The sequence below is a fragment of the Mycteria americana genome, chromosome 4, assembly GCF_035582795.1.
Source record: "Mycteria americana isolate JAX WOST 10 ecotype Jacksonville Zoo and Gardens chromosome 4, USCA_MyAme_1.0, whole genome shotgun sequence".
Classification (NCBI taxonomy): domain Eukaryota; kingdom Metazoa; phylum Chordata; class Aves; order Ciconiiformes; family Ciconiidae; genus Mycteria; species Mycteria americana.
Genome location: NC_134368.1, coordinates 25,116,947 through 25,143,225, shown reverse-complemented (window position 1 = coordinate 25,143,225; position 26,279 = coordinate 25,116,947).

The following is a 26,279-nucleotide window of genomic DNA, read 5'->3' as shown; positions in this document are numbered from 1 at the left end:
TGGAACTTCAATATGAACTGGAGTCAAAGGCAGCCAAATGGTATGCCACAATTGATATCGCTAATGTGTTTTTCTCAATGCCTTTGGCAGCAGAGTGCAGGCCACAGTTTGCTTTCACTTGAAGGGGTGTTCAGTACACCTGGAATCAACTGCCCCAGGGATGGAAACAGCCCCACCATTTGCCATGGACTGATCCAGACAGCACTGGAACAGGGTGGAGTTCCAGAACATCTGCAATATATTGATGACATTATTGTGTGGGGCAACACAGCAGAATAGGTTTTTGAGAAAGGGAAGACAATAGTCCAAATCCTTCTGAAAGCCGGTTTTGCCATAAAACAAAGTAAGGTCAAGGGACCTGCCCAGGAGATCCAGTTTTTAGGAATAAAATGGCAAGATGGACATCGTCAGATCCCAATGGATGTGATCAACAAAATAACAACCATGTCTCCATCAACTAGCAAAAAGGAAACACAAGCTTTCTTAGGCGTTGTGGGTTTTTGGAGAATGCCTATTCCGAATTACAGTCTGATCATAAGCCCTCTCTATCAAGTGACCCGGAAGAAGAATGATTTCAAATGGGGCCCTGAGCAACGACAAGCCTTTGAACAAATTAAATGGGAGATAGTTCATGCAGTAGCCCTTGGGCCAGTCCGGGCAGAGCAAGATGTAGAAGATGTACTCTACATGACAGCCGGGGAGAATGGCCCAACCTGGAGCCTCTGGCAGAAAGCAGCAGGTGAGACTCGAGGTCGATCCCTAGGGTTTTGGAGTCAGGGATACTGAGGATCCGAGGCCTGTTATAATAGATATTGGAAGCACATGAAGGGGTTTGAGCTGCTTTGGAAGTCGTTGGTACTGAAGCACAACTCCTCCTGGCACCCCGGCTGCCGGTGCTGGGCTGGATGTTCAAAGGGAGGGTCCCCTCTACGCATCATGCAAGTGATGCTACGTGGAGTAAGTGGGTTGCACTGATCACACAATGGGCTTGGATAGGAAACCCCAGTCATCCAGGAATGTTGGAAGCGATCATGGACTGGCCAGAAGGCAAAGATTTCGGAATATCACCAGAGGAGGAGGTGACGCGTGCTGAGGAGGCCCCACTGTACAATAAACTACCAGAAAATGAGAAGCAATACGCCCTGTTCACTGATGGGTCCTGTCCTATTGTAGGAAAACATCGGAGATGGAAAGCTGCTGCATGGAGTCCTACATGACAAGTTGTAGAAAGTGCTGAAGGAGAAGGTGAATCGAGCCAATCTGCAGAAGTAAAGGCCATCCAGCTGGCTTTAGACATTGCTTAACGAGAAAAATGGCCAGTGCTCTATGTCTATACTGACTCATGGATGGTGGCAAATGCCCTGTGGGGGCGGTTACAGCAATGGAAGCAGAACAACTGGCAGTGTAGAGGCAAACCCAGCTGGGCTGCCACATTGTGACAAGATATTGCTGCCCGTGTAGAGAACCTGGTGGTAAAAGTATGTCATGTAGATGCTCATGTACCCAAGAGTTGGGCCACTGAAGAACATGAAAACAGCCAGCAGGTGGATCAGGCTGCTAAGACTGAAGTGGCTCAGGTGGACCTGGACTGGCAACATAAGGGTGAATTATTTATGGCTTAGTGGGCCCATGACACCTCAGGCCATCAAGGAAGAGATGCAATATATAGATGGGCATGTGATCGAGGAGGGGTGGACTTGACCATGGACACTACTGCACAGGTTATCCATGAATGTGAAACATGCGCTGCAATTAAACAATCCAAGCGGTTAAAGCCTCTCTGGCATGGAGGATGATGGCTGAAATAGAAATATGGGGAGGCCTGGCAGATCGATTATATCACACTCCCACAAACCCGCCAAGGCAAGCGCCATGTGCTTACAATGGCGGCAGCAACCACCGGATGGCTGGAAACATATCCTGTGCCCCATGCCACTGCCCGGAACACCATCCTGGGCCTTGAAAAGCAAGTCCTGTGGGGACATGGAACCCCAGAGAGAATTGAGTCAGACAACGGGACTCATGTCCAAAACAACCTCATAGACACCTGGGCCAAAGAGCATGGCCTTGAGTGGGTATATCACATCCCCTATCATGCACCAGCCTCCAGGAAAATTAAATGATACAATGGGCTGTTAAAGAGTACACTGCGAGCAATGGGTGGTGGGACATTCAAACATTGGGATACACATTTAGCAAAGGCCACCTGGTTAGTCAACACTAGGGGATCTGTCAGTCGAGCTGGCCCCACCCAATCAAAACTTTTACGTACCGTAGAAGGGGATAAAGTCCCTGTAGTGCACATAAAAGATATGCTGGGGATGACAGTCTGGGTTACTCCTGCATCAGGCAAAGGCAAACCCATCCATGGGATTGCTTTTGCTCAAGGTCCTGGGTTCACTTGGTGGGTGATGTGGAAGGATGGGGAAGTCTGCTGTGTACCCCAAGGGGATTTGATTTTGGGTGAGAATAGCCAATGAACTGAATGGTATGGTGTTAATTACTATTTAACTACTGTATGTCATCACTTTTATGGTTGCTATATGCCATATCAATGGTACTTCAGTGAGAATCACCCAGATTAATGAAGAATGAACTTTCATAAAACCAACCAAAGTGCAGTGGTGATGGAACCAGAACTGGCTTCAGCATGAAACAATCCAACACCACACACCATCTCTCCTGCCCTGAAGGACTGTTACGACGGATGGAGCCCAAAGTCATGGACTAAATGAACTCAACGGACATTTTAGAGGGATGGCCCATAGACCAAGGGAATGATATCTGTGTGTATATATCAAAAGACAGGGAAAGTGGTGGTGATTAATTGGAATGTATTAGACAGGGTAGAACCTGGACATGACATAGAATAAGGGGTGGATACTGTCCTGGTTTCATCTGGGATAGAGTTAATTTTCCTCCTAGTAGCTGGTATAGTGCTGTGTTTGGGATTTAGTATGAGAATAATGTTGATAACACACTGATGGTTTAGTTGTTGCTAAGTGTTGTTTACGCTGCTCAAGGACTTTTCAGCTTCCCATGCTCTGCCACGTGTGCAAGAAGCTGGGAGGGGGCACAACCAATATAGTTGATCCAAACTGGCCAAAGAGCTAATCCATACCATATGACATCATGCTCAGTATAGAAACTGGGAGGAGTTGGCCGGGGGGCAGCGATTGCTGCTCGGGGACTGGCTGGGCATTGGTCGGTGGGTGGTGAGTGGTTGTATCACTTGTTTTTTTTCCTGGGTTTTGTTCCTCTCTCGCTCTCTTGTTGTTTTCCTTTCCATTACAATTAAAAAAAAAAAATAAACTGTTCTTATCTCAACCTACAAGTTTTCTGACTTTTCTCTTCTGATTCTCTCCCCTATCCCACTGGAGGGGGAGGGTGAGCGAGCGGCTGTGTGATGCTTAATTGCCGACTGGGGCTAAACCACAGCACTCATGCATCTTTATCTCTACAGCAAAAGAATGGTATCTGCTTGAACACTTCTCATTTCCCACTATGGCTTTAAATGAAAGCAACATCCTTTGTAGTTTCTATTTGGGAGTCAGTCAGTATTGTTTGCTGCTGGGAAATATCTATGACAAGGCACAGCTGAGACACCTAGAAAAACATTTACTTTTTCATTCTACAGGTGTTACTGTCTTGGTTTTCATGCATTTGGGAGAACGTTAAATGCTTTGCCAATGATCGAGTGCTTTCTGAGATAGTTTTTGTGCTAGAAACATTTCAGATCCAGTTGGTTTTTTCATGCATGTGGTTTTTTGGTCTATTCTCTATTCTTACAGTTAAGATAGATAATATTACAGAAATAAGGTAAATGAATTTACAGTTGATTAAACAGAATAATTTTAATCTTTTTTAGAGTGTGTCTTCAGCCATCGCTAAAAGTTTGTGGAGATTGTATCTATCCCCTCATGCACCCCTGTAACTGTCCTGGGAGTGCAGCCCTGTAACTTTCCTGGGAGTACACCCCTGTAACAAAAACCTGAGAGATTTTTCTTTAGTTATCCTTTGCCATGCACAAAGAGACTTGTGCAAGGATATACACAGTTTATGAATTCAGATCAGTTATTTACTGGTTGATACAGCCAATAGATAGCTAGTACTAACAAGCTACTAGGATATTCATCAGTGTGCTCACCACACCCAGCAAGGCACCCGATGAGTTCTTTAGTCAGCCACAGAAAGGTTAGGCTGGAGTATTGCTTGACCTCCACTGCTGTGAATGTACTATACATTTGTAGCATATTCCTTTTTTTTTTTAATGTCTTGTCTTGTAAGCATTTCCCTCCCCCTGCCATACCATTATTCTTTTACATGCCTGTGTCTTTACTTTTGTTACCTTGCATGGCTTTAGCTTATGGGCTTTCTCAGACCTTGGAAATGATTTTGTCTGTAAAGCTAACACAACAGCACATAGCTGTTCTGCACTAAATTGAGTTTTTCATTAAAGACCTTTGGGCTTAGAGTTACCTACCCTTGAGATGGACTTTCCAATTCAAACAGCTATGATAATGTAAAACTTTATTTTTCTTAAAGGGGTATGACGTTCCATGTACTGTGCATTGTGACTAGCTTTAGGTATTATTTCTATTATTTTCAAAACTCTTAATGCTTTGAAATTGTGAACTTCATTTATTGGAGCAAAAAAGCAGGGAAATAGGCTTTTCCCTATTGTCTTCCATAACTGTTAAACATTAACACATTCTCCTGTTACCTTTAACATCATAGGACTTTCAAATTCCAGAGACAGTATAAAAGATGCATTCCTTTGGAGGAAAGCAAGTATTTGATCCAATTAGTTTAATTTTGAGAAAATTAATATATTTTTGCAAAGGTAGAAAAACCAAAGTATTTTAATACAATTCTCCCTATTTCATGAAGAAATTAGTTTTACTTCCTCTTTAGTTTCTGCAGGTGATTAATGACATGGTCAGGTCAGAATTTTTCCTGCCCTGGAGCAGAGGTTTACTGCTCCTAGAAGATGTTTCTCTACTTCTTAAGCAATGCTGTCAGTAGAAGAATATAGCTATCCTATATGATATGGGATGAGTAGCAGCTCTGTAAAGAGAGCCTTGATAAAGCTGATGTTACAGTGTTACAAAATCTAGGAAGATTGCAGCAAAAACTGTGCGGAGACAGAAATTCTCTGTAAGCTGAGACATATCTTTATCAGTGCAAAAGTTCTGTTTTTCTAAAAATGTAAGGAAACATCAATTTTGTAATAATGGGGAACTATTCTTGTGTTTTAATGTGCAATATATTTGCCTTTATGTTGGATTTTCTAAGAGCAACATAGCCTGATAAACCAAATTAACCCAAATATACTTATTAAATCTTAAAAAGTACATGAATATTCTTATTATTACATGGGTCTTAAGCCACAATGAAATGTATTTCATTTAAAATGTGACCAAAGACTTGAGGGTCTTTTGACTGATTTATTTTTAGAACTATAATCACACATGATAACCATCTTGTAAAAATATTTACAGCTGCATTCCATATTAACATTCTGTGATTACAAGATTACATACGTATTATGTAGTATGATTTCATATACAGGTAGAAGTTATATGTACACATATAACCAGCTATAAATATTTGGAAAATATATTTAATCAATTAAGATGATGTTAACATTTCCAACAATCTCTGCTTAGTGTTTGAGCACGCCAAATGCAGGAGAAATTCTCAACAATTAACCTCTTATGTCCCCATACGCGACAGATGTAGACAAACATGCTAAGATATCTAATATATGAATAATCTTTCTTCAAAACATATAAAAATTATTTCTACTAACTTCTAATAGATTTGTAAAACAAATATGATTTTGATTACCTACTATATAAAGGGGTATTCAAATATTGTAGGTGTTTTGTATAGCATGTGATAATACAAATTATGACTGGGTGAAGCATTTTTGTTAAGAAAATGTATATTTTTGAAATATTCCTTTATTGTTTTTGATGAAGCAAATTATATATTTTATGCTTTGAAAGGTTTCTTCCATTAAATAAAACAGTTGGTAACTTTGATAACCTTTGCTATTACTCCAGTCATTCATCCAAGGCAAACAATATTATATCTGGTTATTACTGAAAGTTGCACGCAAAACTCTTAAAAAAAGAGGAGGAGAGGATAGAATATAATACTAGGAAATGCAGAAATCCTTGATTTCTAAAATGTCACACAGACAAATATTGCTTTCACATGGGCTGTATCCTGTGTGTTTCAGGACAGGTGGATGTATGTATCTGTGGCCTTTGAACCAGTAATATTACAGTCCGTACTTACATACTCAGTATCTTTATATTCTGAAGCGCATGTATTATTCACTTACTTCTGCAACAGGAAACTCAGGAAGGCGATTGAATTATGTAAATACAGGCTTGCACTGAGAATTCATCTTTGTATTTTTTTAAAAATTTAATTCTCTTCAGAGGTAACAAAATAAAACCATAAAGTAGATACACAGAAAAATATTCAGCTGCCAAACTGAAGAAAAAACAGAACAAAATGGGAGGTCTGTTGGCAGCGTGCACCTCATAAGTGGCTGCTTTTCAGAAGTTGCTTTGAGAAAAAGAAAATACTTTAAGTCTGAAGAGATACAAGACAGCAATAGTGAAGTATAACCTCTGGGCAAGTTTAATTGCATAAGAGTAGATGAGGCACTATTAGCATGTCCCAGTTCAGCAAATCCTTTAAAAGTTGCTGGGAATTTTTGTTGATTTTTCCTGTTTGATGCGGTAAACATCCATTACACATTAAAAGAGTACACGAATATGCCACTGATCCTCTGGTCCTTGATAAGGTGCCAGCCACTCAGTATCAGCATTTGCATAAACAGCTGGAGTTTTTCTGGACTTATTCCTATCATGTAGCTGGATGCCTTCCTGATTGTTTGTACTTCATCATATCTGCAATGAGCTAGCTTGTTTATGATGTATCTGAAAACTTCATAGAGAGAAATGGAAACATTCTTTAGTCACATTTAATTTAAGCAGACTTTGAGATAAATTGAATAGGGAGGATGGTCTGGAACATGCAGAATAAGCTGTTCTCTGCATTTTCATAGGTTTACTAACAGATGTGGGGAAATCTCTAGGTTACGGGAATCTGTTCTTTTCCCTAACATAATTATTGTATGCATCAGTGGTTTAAGCCATTCTCCATGAAAAAAAAAAAAAGTGTATTTCCTAATACATTAAAAGTTTCTTGGTAATAAAATCACAAAGTTAGTAAGATGAATGTGACTCTGTATGAAAAGAATTTGCATACTAGGAGACATTGCTTACTTAAGAAGAAATTACAGCAGTGTAGAAGCAATTTTTCTTTCCTAATTACATGTTTCATTATCTATTGAGCAGGTAGTTTTTTGGTTCTCATTCCTTTATATCTCATAAGAATCCATGTGACAAATTTATGCTTTGGGAATAGAAGTATAAGATCGTCTACAATGGACCATACTATACACAGAGTGTTTTTTGATAGTCTGTGATGCTCCACAAAAGTCAATGTTCCAGAATCTCAAATTGAAAGAAAGATAAAGCTATTTTAAAATTACTTATCTTTATTTTCCCATCTTTATTAGAGAGTTGTCACATTATACAAGGTAAACAAGTTGAATGGCCTCTATCCTTAATTCAGATTACAATAAAAGTATATAAAAGTACAAGAAATATAAGTAAACTGTTTTGTAACAGTAGCCTTCATTTCTGAAAACTAAAAGCAACACAATTCTATTTTGGCAAATAAAAGCAGTGTATTCTGGGAATGTTTCAGAAGCTGGAGAACTGTATTTTAAATAAATAAATACTTGGTGCAAGAATGAAACCTTCAGAAGGGGGGAACAAACAGAGAATGGTTAGTAGATCTCCTATGAAGGATGATATTTAATGACACTGATATTCAAGAGAATATGCATGAAAAAATAGGAATACGAAATGTTTAAAGCAAACTAGAGAAAACCAACTAAAAATTGCTTTAATAGAAAAAAAAAAGATTGATTATGGCTAAGGATAGTATCAGTTTGTCATCATTTAATGGTTTTGGTCATACCATTTAATATGGAGGTCATATAATGGAGAAAGACTAGAGAAATCATGCTGAAAAAAATCAATGACAGAGAATTTATGGTAGAAAAAGTCACTCTCTCAGCCAAACTTCCCTGACTGGAGACCAGCACAAGTTTAGAGATGTGCATGAACCTGGAAGAAATGAAAGATTTAGTTGCTAGCTTTTGAGGTTAGTCATACTCTTTTATTGTCCAACAGACAATAAAAGTCTAACAGGCGTCCAATTTTTACAACGCTGAGAAGGAAAACTGGCTTCTGTATTTCAACAAAATTCGAAATGTCCCTATCATCATTTCTCATTCTCAGCTATAGAATGAATTAATTAACTGTTCTCTGTTCAATTACACATTAAGAAAGAAAAAAGAAATAGGAACACAGACTGAAAGAATTAAATCCTTTGAAGATTATTTTCACTATTAACTAATTTTCTTCTGTAATATAAAACCCAAACATCTAAGAATTGAAATGTAAAGACCCAGTTCCAAAATCTATAGGCATATATCTAATTAAAATCACATAAAATCACCAAAGTTTGTCCTCAGTGAAATGAAATGGAAGCTGTGGAAAACAAATCCAGTAAAAAACAATTGCTGATATTACACAAGTGGATGTTAGTTTTATAAGGGGGTTAGCTGTTTTAACAAACAATCTCTTGCTGCTTAGTATTTTGTACAACCTATAGAAACCCCCTCTTTTTTGGTAGCACCTTACAGTTGTGAAACCCTCCCTTTTCCTGAGCCACTGTCAGCAGTTCTGATTGTTAGCAGCAGGTATGTTTGTGCGGCTCATAACACTCCTCAGCATCTCTCTGTCAAACTCATTCCACTTTCTAACCTTCTGGAGCTTTCTGACGTTGGGAATAACGTTACAGTTAAACTCTTGTTGTGGGCAAAAGAACACACTATATATATGAAGCTAAGAATTTGGTATTAGTCCAATAGATCTTTTAGCAGTCTAATAGTCTCATTTGTTTAATTAAAGCAGAAAAGACCCATTAATAGCACAGTTGTTATTAAAAAAAAGAAAACCCAGCTACTCTCCCCTCCTTTTTTTAGCATCTACCCCTTTTCTCTGGTGTTATGCTCACCTTCTCAATGTTCTTCTGGATCCGAAAGTCAACAGATTCAGTCTTCCTCAAGAAGAAGGGACAGGGGTTACAACAAGTTGTCACAATCACTCCAGAGGTCCTTAGTGGGAGGCTCATGATCTTCATAGTACAGGTTTCTTCCCTTTCAGACTTGGGGTCTTCCTGGGGATGATTATGGTTTTCTGTCACAATCTGCTTCCTTCTCATTGGTGTCCATCTCAAGTCTGAAAGTTGCACAAGAGCCTCCCCCAACCACAGTTGAAAGCAAGGGCAATTGCTTGTTGTGCCATGACCTCCTCTGGTGGTCGGACTTGACCGTGATTGTCATTCACAGAGCTTCAGCAGAAGCTGGTGAGACAGTGGTCACTTGGCCACCAGCCTGTTGCTCAAACAAGCTGAAAACAACTCAAGCCAAGGCAATCCCAGGGATCCCGTACTGTCATGTCAGTCCAACATCTCTGGCCTTTTACTAATAAAGGCAAAAAATTCACTTACGGTACTACAGTGGGAAATCTACAAAAAATTATCTGCTTCTCTTTGTACTCTCAGCCTTTTTTAGGGTAAATTCTATAGCTTTTAATAGATTTCAGTTCCTCCAGAGAACTCATGCAGCCTAAATCTTTCCTGCCTTGTTTTATTCTCTCACTGTTTATTAGTCCTGAATTCCCTGTCCTCTCTGAATTGGCAGGTTAGACATAATTTATCCATCATAAGGCATCTATACTCATTTTACTTAATCATTAATCCCAAATTCCATATGCTGCTTAACAAGCTGTATGTATTAGTTTTGCCATCTTCCTTAATGCTTGATCCTTTGATTATTTATATTTTAAATTTTCTTTATAATCCATACTGGATTTCAGAAGCAGCTACATGTATTTTGTTTGGTGCTTTTAAGACAGCTGTTTATTTTGGCAATCTGGCTCATTTCATACAGTGCAGAAAAGAGAGATTTTGAACACACATAAAATGAAATGAGGCTTTGAAGTAGTGTCAGTCTCAAGACTATTTTCCATTTTGCAGGGCATTTATGAAATCATCTCCATTTACTGGTCCTTATAGAGAACTACCTGGGGTTTGATAAATATTACTCAGCACTTACCTTGCAGTGGGTAGCTTTATTTTTAACTTAGGTTGTATTTTAAGCTTTTAACTGCTTTTTTCAACTTTTTTTAAGGATGCTTAGTTTAGAAAAATATACCAGCAAGCCTCTAACATTTTGAAGTCAATATTTATCTAGATTCTTCTCAGACTATCAGCATATGAAATTTGGGACAGTCTATTTCCTTGTTTCTTAGTCTGCATTATCCTTCCTACATTAATTCTGATGGCAGTTGTCAATGTTATTTTCCCCTTTCCATCGTGTACCATTTTGTGCTTTCCCAAGACAATCAGTCATTCTAGTGGTGGTGTGTAATTTGCTTTGTGAAGCAGACATCTTGCCATGAATGTATGTGAAATTTCAACTCACATCCAACATATTCACTTCCCTCTGGTGATCATTGTTACTTCTCTGTGTTTACTTCATGACTCTGTCTGAGACAGGCTTTACTAGTTGGCTGAACTTCAGATGATACTACATTAGCATACAGAGTTTTATTATGTGAGTCAAGCTTACCAAATTCACCTGTGCTGTTACAGTCACATTTTCATGGAAAACAAAATACCTCTGAAAATTGTATTCTTTCTCAGTCTCTTGCCAAGTTAATAAGGTAAGGTGGTTAGTTAATATTAGTGGACTCCATTTCAAGCTCATCATAGGTAGCAGAGGTTTATTCATTAATATCAAAATACAAAAATACCGAATAAAAAAATACAAGGCAAACCCAATGTTCAAAGCTTCTGTTTAAGCTTAAATTTAAAGTTAGGCGAAGATCAGTCTGCAACTTCCTTGAAGTTTGCAAAGCCTGAATGAATATTCATCCATTGCTGCAAAAATTAATTTTCACTCCTGCAACAAACTTGTTCTTTGTTTATTTTTTTTAACGGGAATTTCTTGAGGCCCTATTTTGATAGGTCCTAGTGTGTACAGTTGGTTTCCTTAATATTGTCAGACTTCCCCATTGTCCACAACCTTTCCCATTTCTTACTGTGCCTTCTCTTATTGCAGCGATACTCCATTTTGTGATTCTCTTCATATACCTTATTAAATAAAGAGGATAGGTTTCTTTTTTTGAAACGAGTGGTAACACCTACTTGCAGCTAAGGAGGGAAAGATATGGCCTCCAAACATTTAGGGAAGTAGTAATGGTCATTATGGTGCTTCCAGTTGTGTTTGCCTTTGCCTATCTTGCCTACATCTTAAATTCTGGAACCAGTACCCTCATTCATAGCTTTAATAATGAACAATTAAGAAGAGGCTGTCAATTGGATTATTTTTACACTTTTATTTCTTTAATGAACAACCTACTTTCCTTTGGATTCTCAAGAAAGAACATTTTTTCCTATTCTACGGTATATGTAAGAGGTATATAAAAAAATATTTCCTATTCATTTGACTGAGTATAGACTTTATGGAATTGTCCTTCAATTCTTGAGGGTGTGTACAGAGTATATGTGTCTGTGTGTGCATGTGTATACACAAGAGCATCCTTTAAGACTGCAAAGAATGCGTGGTTCCTCTGTTGCTGTTCAGTTTAGGAAGTCTGCCTGAAAACAGTAGCCAACCAACACTTTTTTTTCCCCAAGATTGGGACCAGTGGTCAACTTCTGCATATGGAGACATAGTTCTCTCTCAAATTATAAACCAAGCTTTTTGGTTTATTTCCCTTTCCTCCTCTCCTAAAATGTTCTGTATGTTTTGTTGTACACAAAATATCTTTTCCTTCTTCTAACAATTTCCATGGAGATTGGAATGGTCATATATGTAACAGCACAGCTGCAACTGATAACAATATTTTTAGGGGTTTTTGTTTTGTTTTAGATGGAGATGGAAGTCCTTTTTACATTTGGAAGTCCTTACATTGGAAGTCCTTTTTCCAATGGAGATGGAAGTCCTTTTTACATTTGATAACAATGTCTAAAGCTAGCTATTTCTACATAAGCGTTTCCTTTGTCCAACTCATTTTATTTGGGGATTTATTTTTTTGCTCTGTTTTTCCTACAAAAGTCCCTAGGTATACAGTAAAGACCAAGAAATGCCTCTTCAGTTTTTAAGGAATGCTGCAAAAGAGTGGAAATGAGGGGAGAAAAAAATTGCTATTTTGAGTGTAGGTCAGGTTACTTCTCTTCAGTTAATCCTCACTTTCTACCCATGAAAGCCTAGCCCCATATATGCATTAAGTTTTGGACTCTCCCCATAACTCTTGGTGGTAGCAGAGACTGAAAGAGAACAAGCCATTTGCTGTCACATTTCCAGAGTCATTCCTTTGGAAAACAAAGGTATGATTTTGAAGTGAGGTTTTAGGCAGGAACAACTGAGTTTTTGTAAATAAGAATAATGAATTAAGAAGAATAAGAAATTAATGTATTTGGAAGGTGACCATGAGATTTTATAGGTGAAAGGGTATTATTTTCCCCAGCAAATGTGACATATGTCCCAAGATGGGAACTCTTTTGTGTAACTGTTGAGAGCAAAGCAGTAGTATGCACTAATGATTTAGCAAAGCTTGGACAGTTTCCTAAAGTTATTTTGCTTTTGTACAAGCAATTCAAATGCCTAACACTCCATGCTCTACAGAAAAGCTACTATCTCTATGTAGTAATTTTAGCTGATTTCTTCTGGCATGGTCTTATTAAGCCTTGTCATTTACAACTCCAAATTTGGATTGTCCAAGCATTTTAGAGCAGCAGACAGTAGCTTATTCTGGATATCTTGTAATTTCTTTGGGCAAATAATAACAATTTCTAGCCATTACAGCTTGTTTGTGAAATGTAGCTGTCAGAGTTCTGCATGCCCCCACAGGCCTGACTGCTCGTGCCCCCCCAAAACTATTCCCCCTGGCCATGGCCCAGGACCCCATTTCAGCCCCACCAGGGCTGAAAGATGCAGAGAAAGATGCAGAGAAACACTTCAAGATTATCATTGCTCAGAGGGTTTCCTAACAAAAGCTTCTAACTTTTTAGGTTATGGTATCCTTTAGGAAATGGATATGAAATTAATAAATAGACGTATTTTGAAGCTTCAAAATGCTGCTGATGAAAATATTAGCTGATATTACAAATAAAATAGATATTTTTTTTGTCTTTTTGAGAGGTGACAATACAGGCTCCAAGTGGCTCAATAATTTTTCTGGTATTTGTCTTATAAGAATAGAAATTAGTTTCTCCATAGCTGAGGAAGGAACTAGGGCCATCTTAGCTTGGTTTTCAGCAGCTGCATTACACAGTTAATACGTTGTGCTTATCTCCAGAAAAGCTAGTTCTGCAGTGCATTAGACATACATTCTGATTTATCTGATCCTCTTGCCTCTTCTAGCAATATAATAGCTGCAATAAAGTAAAAGGTTAATTGTGGGATATCTAGTACACTTTATCATAGGTGAACATAAATGTGCATGCAGTTAAAGGAACTGGTGATTTATAGGGGAGCATAAATAAGATATCATGCTTATTCTGATTTTTTCACTGGAAAGAACATATATTAATAGAAATAATTTCAGAAATAAACAGAAGTATACTGAAAAAAAAAAGATATAAAATTGGCACGGTCCTTTGAGAGCAAGAATGAGACCATTTTTAACACATTAGGGATCCCGCCCATTTTTTATTGATCTGAAAATATTCTGTGTGAGCAGCATGCCATAGTGACAGAGCAGCATTAAATATAGCAGGAGAGCACATGAATACCCCAGCAACGCACTTATAACTACAGTTGGACAATTTGTGTCTGAACTTCCATATAAGTCTCTCTTGTTCCATTTGAGGCTTTACAGAAATGTCCAATGCTCCTAATGAGATGTCAAGAGAAACAGAGTAGCTGGCATGGCTAAAATGTTTCTGGGGCTTGGGTTAGTATCTCTGCTGGCAATACATTCTGCTGTGGTGCCATACCAAGTTATTTCAGGCTAGCATGAATATCCACTTCTTTGAAGATTTACTTTCAAATACAAAGTTTTCTTGTACATTTTATGTTTAATGTAATTATCATTCTCTTTCCCAATAAATAATATTTTACAGTAGGTTTATGGTAGCAATTTACATTACCTTGTGGCTCAAAATGTTAATTTATTTTTGGTTTGGAGGGTTTCTGTTTAACAACTTCAGCTCTATTTTTATTTATCTTGATTTACAATGCCTCAGTCACCGCTTCTTCACAAATATGTTATCTCATTTAGTAGACTGCTCTGGACTCTGATTACATTATACTGTTTTTAACCATGTAAAAATTAAGCATATAAAATAAACTAATTCTATTTATCTTGCTAGTTGCAGCTAGTCACAGAGAGAGAGAGAATAAATAAATGATGCATTTACAATGTTTCAGAGGCACTCTTATGTATTCAGAAGAATTATCTTTATAAGGTGTTGTCTCTCAATTGATGACAAGTGCAACCTAAGTATCATAGTTCAAAAGCTTAATTTTTAGATGCTTATAATGGTGCGATAGTCTCCCCATCCACCTGATTTAGACACTTATGGTTTAAAGTATACAGTATTCTGAATGTTGACTTCTCCTTGGCTGCAATTTAATTCACTACTTGGAATATTTATCTTACTTCCTAGCCCTAGAACTGCCCAGAAATCAAGTATCCTTTCTAGGAGCGTTCCTCTAAAAGAAATTGATTTTTCTGATTCTTCATTTTTCTTTATTAAGGATTAATTTGGCATAGTTATTCCAAAGACAAAGCATATTTATTGAGGTTTTGATAAAGCATAACATATGAGCTGTTCTATTAATTCTGTGCCTTCACAGAATCCCGGCAACAACAGCAGGGTAGACCAAAGTGTATAAATATTTTCTTTAATAGCAAAAAAATGCTCATCATCTAAAAGTGATTACTCAAAATTTCCTTTTAGTCCTGACTGTAAGTCTCTTCTCCATACAGTGCTAGATTATGTCACTTGAAAAAAGGCCTGATAACACTTGCTTAATCTTGCTTACAATTACTATTCTGCTAAAACTAGTCACTGCTGCTACATATTATTTTAATGAATCATGTCCATTCCGTGTATGCACTCAAGTAAGACACTCTTTGACTTTGCTACTTTAACTTAATGAGGATAGTGATCCCAGTGTGCATTACCATAAAGGATGAGCTGAAAAGTTGGAGTTGTCTAATCTCTATAGGTATCTGTCGTTTCATTTTACACTCTCTGGATGATGGACGTTTGCAGAAGAGCGAATTCCCTTTAAAGTTTCAAATTGAATCAGGACATTTGTTAAGCCTCAACTCTGTCCCTCTTGTACCCAGTATACTCTCTAAGGATTAAAGAACTGTTACTTGTCACCTTTATCTGCCAAATTAAGAAGGAAGTGCATGTACTGTTCCACTTGATCATTAGAAGATTTGAATCTCAGTCGCCTTTGGAAGACTCCCTGTGTTTATAAAGGATGAATCTTTTACTGATGGAATAGGCAAAGGCAACAGAATATATCACTTTGTATTCTTCCCTTTTGAAACTTATTGCTGTGTTTTAGAAATATCTTGAAATTTTGGGTTGATCTTTCCTGATAATAACACTGTCTAACATATGTGTTACCACACTGGATCAATATAAAGTAGACTAAACCAGCAAATATAATCTTTACCCTCTAAATCAGCTATTTTATTAAATTAAAATTTATTTTTAAACGTATTAAAGTTTAATTCTCTGTAATAATCTATCAGTAAATTCATTCCCTGAAATTCAAGATCTAAGCAGCCAGAAAAATGGATGTCTGGTCAGCAGCATGTCTGTAGTGATTCTTTTAAAAATTATCATAAAATTATTTGTATTTGATCAAGATTGGAGTGTTTTCATTAAGTGCTGTAAAATTTCACCTTTGAAATGAAATGGTAAGAAAAAATTAAGGGCAAAGAGGAAAAAAACCACTGACTTCATATTGTCAATAAAAAACTAATTCTGAATGAATTGCTAGCAAAAATAAGTGAAAAAGTGAAAGTGATAGCAAATCCAGGAATTGAGTCCTGCTCTGCTGCATCTCTTTCCTGAGCTGTCTGCAGAATCAGCACTGAATCAGGATTCTCTTTTTCTACGGAAAAACAGGTTGCAAAAACTGGAAAGAATACAGAAATATTTTATGAGTGATTTCTGATCTATTAATGCCAGTAATCTTTTTCTGTCCTCTTCTGTTTAAAAACTCTACCTGTTTAGCTTACTCAGGAAAGAGCATGTTAGTTATATTTTAAAACTATTTCCAGGAGAAGAGATATTTTGATTTTTGACTGAGGAGACCAAGCTGAAGTGACTATGGTGGTTAGAAATTGACACTAATTACATTAAAAGTAAAACACGATTTACATTTTGTCTTGGGAAATAGAGTATTCGTGATGTCTCGGTGTCTTTGTAAATAAATTGGATTTTCTATTTAAAAGGAATGCCAACCACAGTTTAAACTGATAATTATGCCATCCCAAATTATTGGTATATATCCAGGGTTTGCTATCCAGGAGTCAGACAAAATTATCTTAATGGTTCAACTTATCCTTATAAGACATGAATTTACAATTGCTAAGGGAAAAATAGTGACGTAAGAAAATTAGGGAAAAATCCTACCTACTGAAGTCTATTAAGAATTATGTCCTTTTTAAAATTGTTTTATTTTGGATCTGTAAAATGCTAAGATAACCTTTCACTTTCTGAAAGAAGCACTTTTGTGAGAGCTGCCATCCTGAAATTTTTAAGTACATTGTGTGGAAACTTCATACAAATAGGAAAAATGAAAGCAATGGATGTCTTTCACAAGATCTCATCCTGCATCAGAGATAACTTAACTATAGGAATGCTTTGCTGAAAGACATCTGTGTTGTGGAGATGAAGTCAGAAAACCATGCAGAAAGCCTTGGCATATGCAGAATGACCATGCTAGAATTTCCCTGCTGCCCTTCCTGTCTGCATATTGTGTATACCTGTGTTTACGTAACATCTGACAATGTTCTCATGCAAAAATATACATCAATTTGACTACATGTGGTACATTAAATATAAATCTAATAGCTCAATCAGTGTAACCACCTGTATTTTAAAAAAGGATAAAAATTTTGCCACGTTGTGCTAAGGCAAGACACAAACCTTAGGAGTATATAAACAATCTGATCTTGAATTATATCATTTAAATTGAGATCTATACATACTAAGAGCCAGAGAAAGCTGTGCTAAAAGCTTGTGCAGAGCTTTTCCTTCCACTTGGTGTTCTGTAAGCAGGGACTCATGATGAGGGCTTTTTAACATAAAGAAAAACAAGATATACTGCTTAGTTGGGTAGAATCAGGTAAAGGTTACATGAGAAATAAGTTAATGGACTGAAGTTTATAGCTGTGTGTATAGCTGTCAAATCTCTGTGTCAATTACCTTTGTCTTCTGCTGGCTGGAATGTAAAAATCCAATAAACTGTTAATAAAAATGGAAAGGTCATATGTAAATACCACAGATTTTGAAAATGAACCAGAAAAATATGATACTTTGCACACAAATATCATTTCATATTCTGTTTCATGGTGTCTAAAGTGGGATGGGACTTATGATATGTGTTTTTATCAAAGTATGGTGAGAAAACATTCTTTTAAAAAGAGATTTGCTTTAAATCTGAAAACAAGTGTTTGATCACTAATTGGCTGTTTGTTTCTCCAGCTTAGGAAAAATTTTTTTACCTTATTAAGATGGCTCAAAAATAAAGACTGATTTAATCATTCTAGTAATTCACCAAGTGTGTTTACAGTAGAATATACATTCTGTCTTTTCAGTCCACTTGAGCACACGTTTGTTTATGTATTTTTGTTTACACTGAAATATATTGGTAGTATACTTTCTAAAAGAAAAGATGAAAGATTTTGCAAGAAGCCTGATTTCATGCTCAGAAGACTGCATTTTATACGCGTGCCAGCTTTAATGAAGTCATTATTGCCTGTATTTTGTTCCTGAAAACAATATTATACTTTTATCTTTAAAAACTGAGCTTCTCCAGATACCTGAGTGTTATGCATTTGTTTAATTTGAATTAAATAGAATATATATATATATGTCTTGTAAACATAGTGGTCTCTAAGTCTGTGGCAGCTGATAGAGGCCCATATCACTCTGGAGTTTTCCTTGTTTCCTTCTCTCCTTCCATTAAGGATACAGTATAAATGTACTGAATGCTTTCATAGTGCTGCTTGCCTATTTAAGAAACTACTATTTTTCTTCTGGGCTGTTAAGCAGTACTACTAAGGGATATCAGCCTTAGTATTTGTAACTAGAAGATATTTTTGTTAAGAAGGCAATTTTCTCTTAGAACGAGCTTCAGGCAGTGGATTAGTTTAGAAATGACCTGTAAGATGGGTGCTTTGTAATCAACACATTAATGAAAAGCCCCACTGCTTACCTTCAAAATAACACCTTGATATCAAAGATGCTCTAAAATTAGATTACCCACTTATTTTTCTAAACAGAAAGATAAATGATGGCTTTAATCAAGAATAAGCATCAAAAATAAATTGGGAAGGACACAGGATATGTAGCCATAGGATTACATAGTCACAATAACAAAAACCTCCTTGGTAGCTTGTTTTTAAAGGATTTTTTTATTACCTTTTTTAATGAAGCTTAATTTTATGTGCCATTGAATTGAGTGGTAGAAGGCAAAGGTCATTAGAGCCTTTGGACACCTAGGGTACTCCATTCTTCTGTAAAGGTAATATAGAAAAATATTCTTATTTTCAAGCAAAGTTTTGCTTTTTCCTCAAATACTGTAACTTCTGAATTACAGAAAATTTAGATCAAGAAAGAGATGTGCCTCCAAACAAGAAGCCTAGATCACACTCACACAGTATGTTTTGCTTGGGAAATTTAGTAGCGTATCCCATTGTATATCCAAATGGAAAAGGGAGTAGAATAGAATACAACTTCACTACCTACTCCTATTCATTCTTTTAGAAGACCAGATGAAATGTTAGCCTATCATCAAAAGCTTCAGGCTGAAAGTGGTCCCTGAATTTTGTGAGGCTGGACATACCTCCAGTTTATAGACCTTCATTTATGTATGCCTTATGCTTTGAGTTCTACTGGCAAGGCAAAATTATTCTAACTATATATGAAGAAGCATAAAGCCGCTGCAGAGATACCTTCGCAGGCTGCCAGTAAGCTGGTGCGTCCACATAGTACCGCTTGGTATTATGCACAAATGTAAGGTAGGATTCACCCTGGAGTGTAGTAATATCCCGATACCATTTTTCTGCTCTGTTACAAGAATAGGGAGTTCTACTTTTTACCCTATCCAAGGGAAATACTATTATTCCCCCAGTTTTTATCTTAGGAAAGCCTGATGATGTTGAATCCATTTGAAAAGCTGTGAGAGACTTAAAATCATAAAAAGGATAAAGGAAAAGACTCAAAGTGTCAAAGATAGTGTCACTCCTTGTATAGGTGTAACAAACTCATTCATTGGTTATGGAAAGACACAAAATTAGAAGTAGTAGAAAACCATTCTGTCCTGTTAGCATATTACACAAAGGTGTCCATGTGGACAAATATATATATATATATATATATATATATATATTTCTTTTGCAAAGTTGATTAATTGTTTTGTGTATGTTGAAATACAGATTCACAAATTTGGATGTGTAAAAATCACTGTAAAGCAGCCTAAGGTAATCAACGTTCATATTTTAATCCATTGGAGTTGCAGTTCCAGCAATAAAAATGCCACACAAAAAGCATTACTTCAAAAATCTGGTACTTCTATGCAGTTGAAGGCGCCTGTATTTTATTCAGTAAGGTAGGTCTATATGCTGGAAAACCTGAATAGAATTAAATTAGCATGAATTCCAACTTTCCTGAAATAAAAAAAATGCATCTAGTTTATGATAAAGAGTTTTAAGGAAATGTGTTATACACTGTCACAAGGATTTGTAGGCTTACTGAGTAATGTGTGACTCTGTCACCAGCTCCATAATTAAAAAAAGTTATTCCAGCTCTTTTCTGTGGAAGGCTTTTGAGATTCTTGAGCTCAGTGACTTTTACAAACACAGGAAGTGAATTGATCAAATAATCTTCAGGCCCACTGTGCTGTCATTTTTTTCCTTCTCTGTGCAATTCTTTTCTCTGTGTGCTAAATCATGTGGAAGGGAAAGAGGCACATTCTGTAATCTCAGTAACAATAATTGGATTAAACACCTCTTCTTTTTTTTTTTTTTTTAGTAACTCTCAGTATTTTTAAAATGTTATGCTTTGAAGAACCATGGGACTATTAAGTGAAAACTTGCAAGTGTTTTCAGTTTCCATTTCTGTGTTGCAGATTTTCAAGCACTATACAAAAAAGTATTTACAAAACATCTAGACAACTAAATGTTCATGGTGCATAATTAATAACTGCATGGAAGCTGGGGAACAATATACTTTAGAATACTCAGGCTGGAAGGAATTGTGACATATGCAAATACTTCCCAGAGAAAGAAGTTCTGGTCCTTTATTTATTTATTTTAAAGGTTTAGAGGATGTTATCAGTAATATGCATAGAAGCACGATTTGTATTTTTCTACTCTAAACTGATCATCTTCACAAACCATACCAAAGCTCACTGCAATCAGTAGAGACTCCGACTCTCTTTAGCTGGTGCGGGACAAACAAAATGTCTTTATTGCATATTCTATAGATTTTTATTCACCTACAGATGCTATGACAAGTCCTGAGTATCATAGATTGACCACTGTTTTGCTGGTCGGAAAGAATGGATACTGTGAAAAATAAGCTAAGGAAAAGATACCTTGGGAATTTATGAGAATATTTTTTAATAATGAAAGTATCTCATGGGAGTTATTTTATTTAGATTTAAAGCTTTCTAGATCTAACATACTACTTGACTTTAACCACTTTGTTTTCCTTTGACACTTTTCATATTTTCCATTTCTCTGAGCTCACTCTCTAGGCAAGCTGGTGAAAGAACTCTGAAAAGAAAAGCAAAATAAAAAAAAGAAGGATGTTGACAGTCAGGCTTTTGTTTTGGTTTTGTTCTTTTTTCCTACTCAGAGCTCTCACACATCAGTTTTAAATAACATTAAAACCACTGACTGCATGATTTTCTAATAATTTGAAAGACAGTTAGTTGGTGGGTACTGAGCAAATGTAAAGCTCTCCATATTCCTAAATCAGATCTGCTTGTGTATGATACTATCTATAAACTAAAGTGGATCAGTGGACACCCTTTACTGGATGATTTGTGGAGTCAGAATGCTAGACACCACACTGAAAGAGCTTCCAGTATTTGCTGAGAAGGTACTCGTACGAGAGACATACGTGCATGGAAAGACGAGGGAGCTGATACATAGCTTCTGGACAATATCCCATCGTTTTGCCAAGAACATTCTTTGTTTGCACAAACTTTAAGATTGTGGCCTGGTTTGGTTTTTCCTTAGCTTTTCTTTTATCTTAGGAGAGATTTAGTTTCATTCCATCTTTGTTTTTCATGCAGAACTACAATGCTGAAGTAAGTAATAGTGCCTTCTCAGGTGTGGTGTTGCAGCTACTGAGGCTGACACAGAAATGGAACACAGAATAGTATTACAAAATGTTAAGGATATAGTTGTTATGATGAGTGGAAAAAAATGACATAACCATCACTGTCTCCTGTAAGACTTCATAAACCAAAGCAGCTGGGCTCCTATTCATGTTTTGCTTGAATGTCCTTCATTTTTGTTCTCTTGAATGGAGCAATATTCCAAGAGACTTCAAGCCCTACAGCAAATTTCACTGAACTGTGTGAGCTCTGCAGTTCTCTGAGGTCTTGGGACTGCAGAAGTCTGCTCACTGGGTCTGGAAGCTGATGTTGCTGATAGCTGATTTTAAGTTGCAAAACTTGTGGTACGGCATAGGTGTTAAAGTGTAAATTGGATTTCTTTGTTAAAATAAAAATAGAAATCTGATATTGAAGGAAACATGCTAACAGCTTGAAGATGATAATTTCTGTTAGTAAACAGGGAGACTGTTTTAGGATAGAGTTGATATTGTTGAAGGAGATTGATATGTTTCTGTTGCTGCATTTGAAAGACTCATGTATTTTACAAAAGATCTGAATTAAAGAATTTTTTCGGTGTTTGAAAAGAATTCTAACTGCTGATAAGAATGTACATCTAAGAACTTTTTCAGTATTTAAAATGGATTCGTGGTCATTTTGTTATAACATTAATTTACAAATTCCTGTAGGTGTGGATCACCTGAAATAAATGTCACTAAAATAATTTGGGTGTGGTTAAGTTTGGTTTTATTTATTTTTGTGTTGTTTTCAAGATCAGCTAACAATGGGGATAAAATGAGTCTAACATCTCTCCCACATATAAATATTTATACATTATTTTTCTGTGAAGTTAGGAACATAAGCTTACAATAATTTAGGACTCATTACACTAGCCCACTGAGCATTTGGGTTACTCAGAAAATCTGAATACAATTTCAAAGGCAACGCTCAGTAGTAGTCAGCAAAGAAAACTGCATGGCCCAAAGTATTAGAAAAGGGACAGGTAACTGACTCAGAAATATCAGTGTGCCACTGTTTTGCAGTGTTTTGCCAGGGTGTTTTAATATTTTGTGAGGTTCTGGTCTGACTGATCTCAAAAAAGATATAGTACCACTGGAAAACTTTTGAAAGGAGCATCAGGGATGATCAAAAGCATGACACATTTCCATAGAAAGGACAACTCAGGGTGCCAACTACCTTGGCACTGTAGCTTGCATTGGAAGTGTGCTTTGGAAGCAAATCTTCAGATTGTTTCCATTTGCCATTCGCTTCTTCAGTTGCTGAGCGGTCTGGGAGATCACAAGCTGGATTTCCTTCAGATAAAGTTAACTGGAAGATTTCCACTAATCTTTGAGTTCTCAGTCCATGCAAACAGTCTAGCATTAGTCCAAAGTAAAACATTGCTAAACACACTTAGTGAGGATGTCAGGCTCTTGGCATCAACTATTTTGCTCTTCACATCTGTTCCCAGTATACTACCTGCTAGCGTCATCATATCATTAAGTAGGCAAAGACTCTTCAGTTTGGGAAAAAAGCCAGCTGAGTGGGGAGGGGGAAAATATTTCAGAATTTTATTAAAGAGAAGAGAGAATAATTTAAAAAATCAGCTTGAAAAACTTGTTTTGTGATTTTTGCATCAGATTATAACTATTGACTCCATTGCTGCTGTCAGTACCAGTTAAAAAGTAAAAATTACCTCAATGCTTTTTTTAACACCTTTTTCATATATAAAATATGCCATATGCACAAAAAACAGAAGGGGAAGACAGTACTCAAGAGAGAGAATTTTACCATGACCATGATTTTTTTTTTTCCTTTTGTATTTGTGTTGTTTTATGCTGCTGAGCTTCATATTCACCAGGGCTATAAAGAATCTGATATCTCTAAGGTGTAAGCCCATTCACACTAACAAAGCCATTGACCTGACCAACTCAATGTTTGTGGGATTGAGCTTCATTATAGATTCTGTAAACTTCTGTACAAACTGCTTATGACCCACGTTACTCACTGCCTCCCCTTGCTGGAATCTGAGGTTATAAAAAGTACCCAAGCAACAGTACAATACTACATTACTACCTGATGGTTAGCAAGCTTCAGCTTATTTACAGTGTACGTGGAATACCACTGCTTTTTTTTTCTTTTCTATTTCTCTTGTTCCCTTTAATATATTCCTTTAAAAGCATGCTTACTTAAACTAATAACTATGATTTGAGGCCTCAGTATAGTCTAAAGCCTTTATGATTCATAATAGCTTTTCTTCTGGCAAGCTTTCATAAAAGTTTAGTGAAGCACTTGTGCTCTACAACAAATCTGCACATAATATAAGGAAATTTCACTCTTTGCCCCTAGCAAACTTGTTATTGTGTTGCTCAGAGATGCTTGTGGTGACAGTGACCACTGTGTGGCAGGTATTCCATGATGCTGGATAATAAAATCCCTATGGGAAGCTGCATATTCTCTTATTGTCAATACCTTCCTGCCAGCTTCACCTTTGAATGATAAATGATGCAATTAAAGCTTTTGAGATGTGCATAAAATAACTCACCTGTTTCCTGTTAACCCTAAATAGGTCTGTCTGACTGTTAGTCTCACTAAGAATATTTTTTTTTCAAACCTGATGTTCTTCATAGTTTCCAAGCAATAAAAGCAAAGAAACAAAGGAACATTTTTAAAAGCAAGCTGCCATTTCCAAGGATGCCTCGAGTATTGGCCAAAAGTAGTAAAATAATGAAAATTCCAGACGTCATTTTCTCTAATTTATCTCTTAAATTACTGGCTTAATGTTGGTTTTATGTTTGACCAAAAAGAAATTTTATTTACCCATTTAGTTGGGGACTGAAAGTATCCAACAGTTGGTTTTATATCATGATTGGCTTTAAGGAGATCTCATTTTGCCTGTTGTTCTCCTTCTTATTTTGAAGATATTATCCAATTTACATATAAAATTGGAAATTGTGCCTGTGAGTGACTGAAACAACCTGGTAAAAGTGATATTAAGGGCATCATTTTATTCAACTGGATGGAAAAAATGGGATATCTAGCAGATAACCTAAAACTGAATTAGGTCTACTCCCTACAGTTTATTTCCAGGGCTTTTCATCCAGGCGTCATATGATTTGAAGCTATATTTTTTGTGTTATAGTTTTTATGTCAATTGCAGATTTGACTGAAATAAATTTAGCAAGAGTTTAAGCCAAGAACATTTGAAGATTATTGAGCTTATGGGAAAAGAGAAGAAACCAGCCACCCCCACTGCTGTGGAGTAGGAAGGCAAGTGTAAAGGGAGAAAACTAACACAACCGATTCCTTTCTTGGCTAAGTGATCAAATACTGACCATACTGAACTCTGAAGGCCCTTGACTTGGATCTGTGGTGAGACGTGGGGGAGGAATGTTTTCTACATTTGCAGCGTTAGCTTGTGCCTTGCCTCGTTTCTGGCATACCAGCTGTGGAGCTGTCACCTGACAGTTTTCATGAATGTAATCTTCATAATAGATGTTACCTCATGTTTCAGTGTCTTGTTTTGTCAAAGCTCATATCACTGTGAAGAAGATCAGGGTAGAGTTTTAATACCATTTTTATTAAAACAAACACCAAACAAAAAACTCATCACGCCAAACAATTCCACTGATACAGTCAGATCTGAAAGAAGGAATCAAAGCACTCAGCCAACCACAAATCTTGTCAGAAAAAAGATAAGCACTTCCACATCGATTATGTGGTTGCCATGTGAATTAACCCAGAATGCCATTAGTATTTCGCTATTTTGTGGACCCAGTTTCCATTACCAACAGTGGCACCATTTCTATAGGCAAACTGGGAGGTTGCATGGGATCACATTAATTCTCCAGAGGGAGGTTACTTTAAGAAACCTTTATCTTTATAAAAATTCTCAATAAGTTACAGATAATTGCTTCTGTTCTCAAAGTTAAAATAGCTTTATTCTGCAGGAGTGTGTGTATGCATGTATGTATGTGAGCATACTTCTACATACACTTTCTAGAAAGTCACTGTTTATAGTGAGACTTTTGCTGTTTCTCTTCTTATTTTCCCACATAATAAAGCAAAACAAGACAATATGCTATCCTTTTTATATCAAATCTCAGATTTAACTTTAAAGCACCATGCAGAAATCTAGCTAAAGGTAGATGCCTCTGCTGCACCGTTTCTTCAGACTGACTGTGATTTTGCATTTCGTTTTGCTTTTATATTTAGCTGTTAAAAAAAAGTTACAGAGTTTGATCCAAGTACAAAGTCACCTCTCTTCCTAAATCCTGGAAGCTAGTCCTTTTTTACCCCTAAAAAGCTAGAAGGTAAAAATAGAACCCTGGGATCAAATAATTTTTACTTATGTAAGTGTCTGGTGAATATTCCATAACCAGAAAATCAGTGACATTAGTTGGGCAAGAAATCGATTTGACAGTATATTCAAGTAGTATTAAGTATTGTTATTGTATAGGATAGTAATCTATAATGTTTCACCATTAGGACAATATATATTTTAATGTCC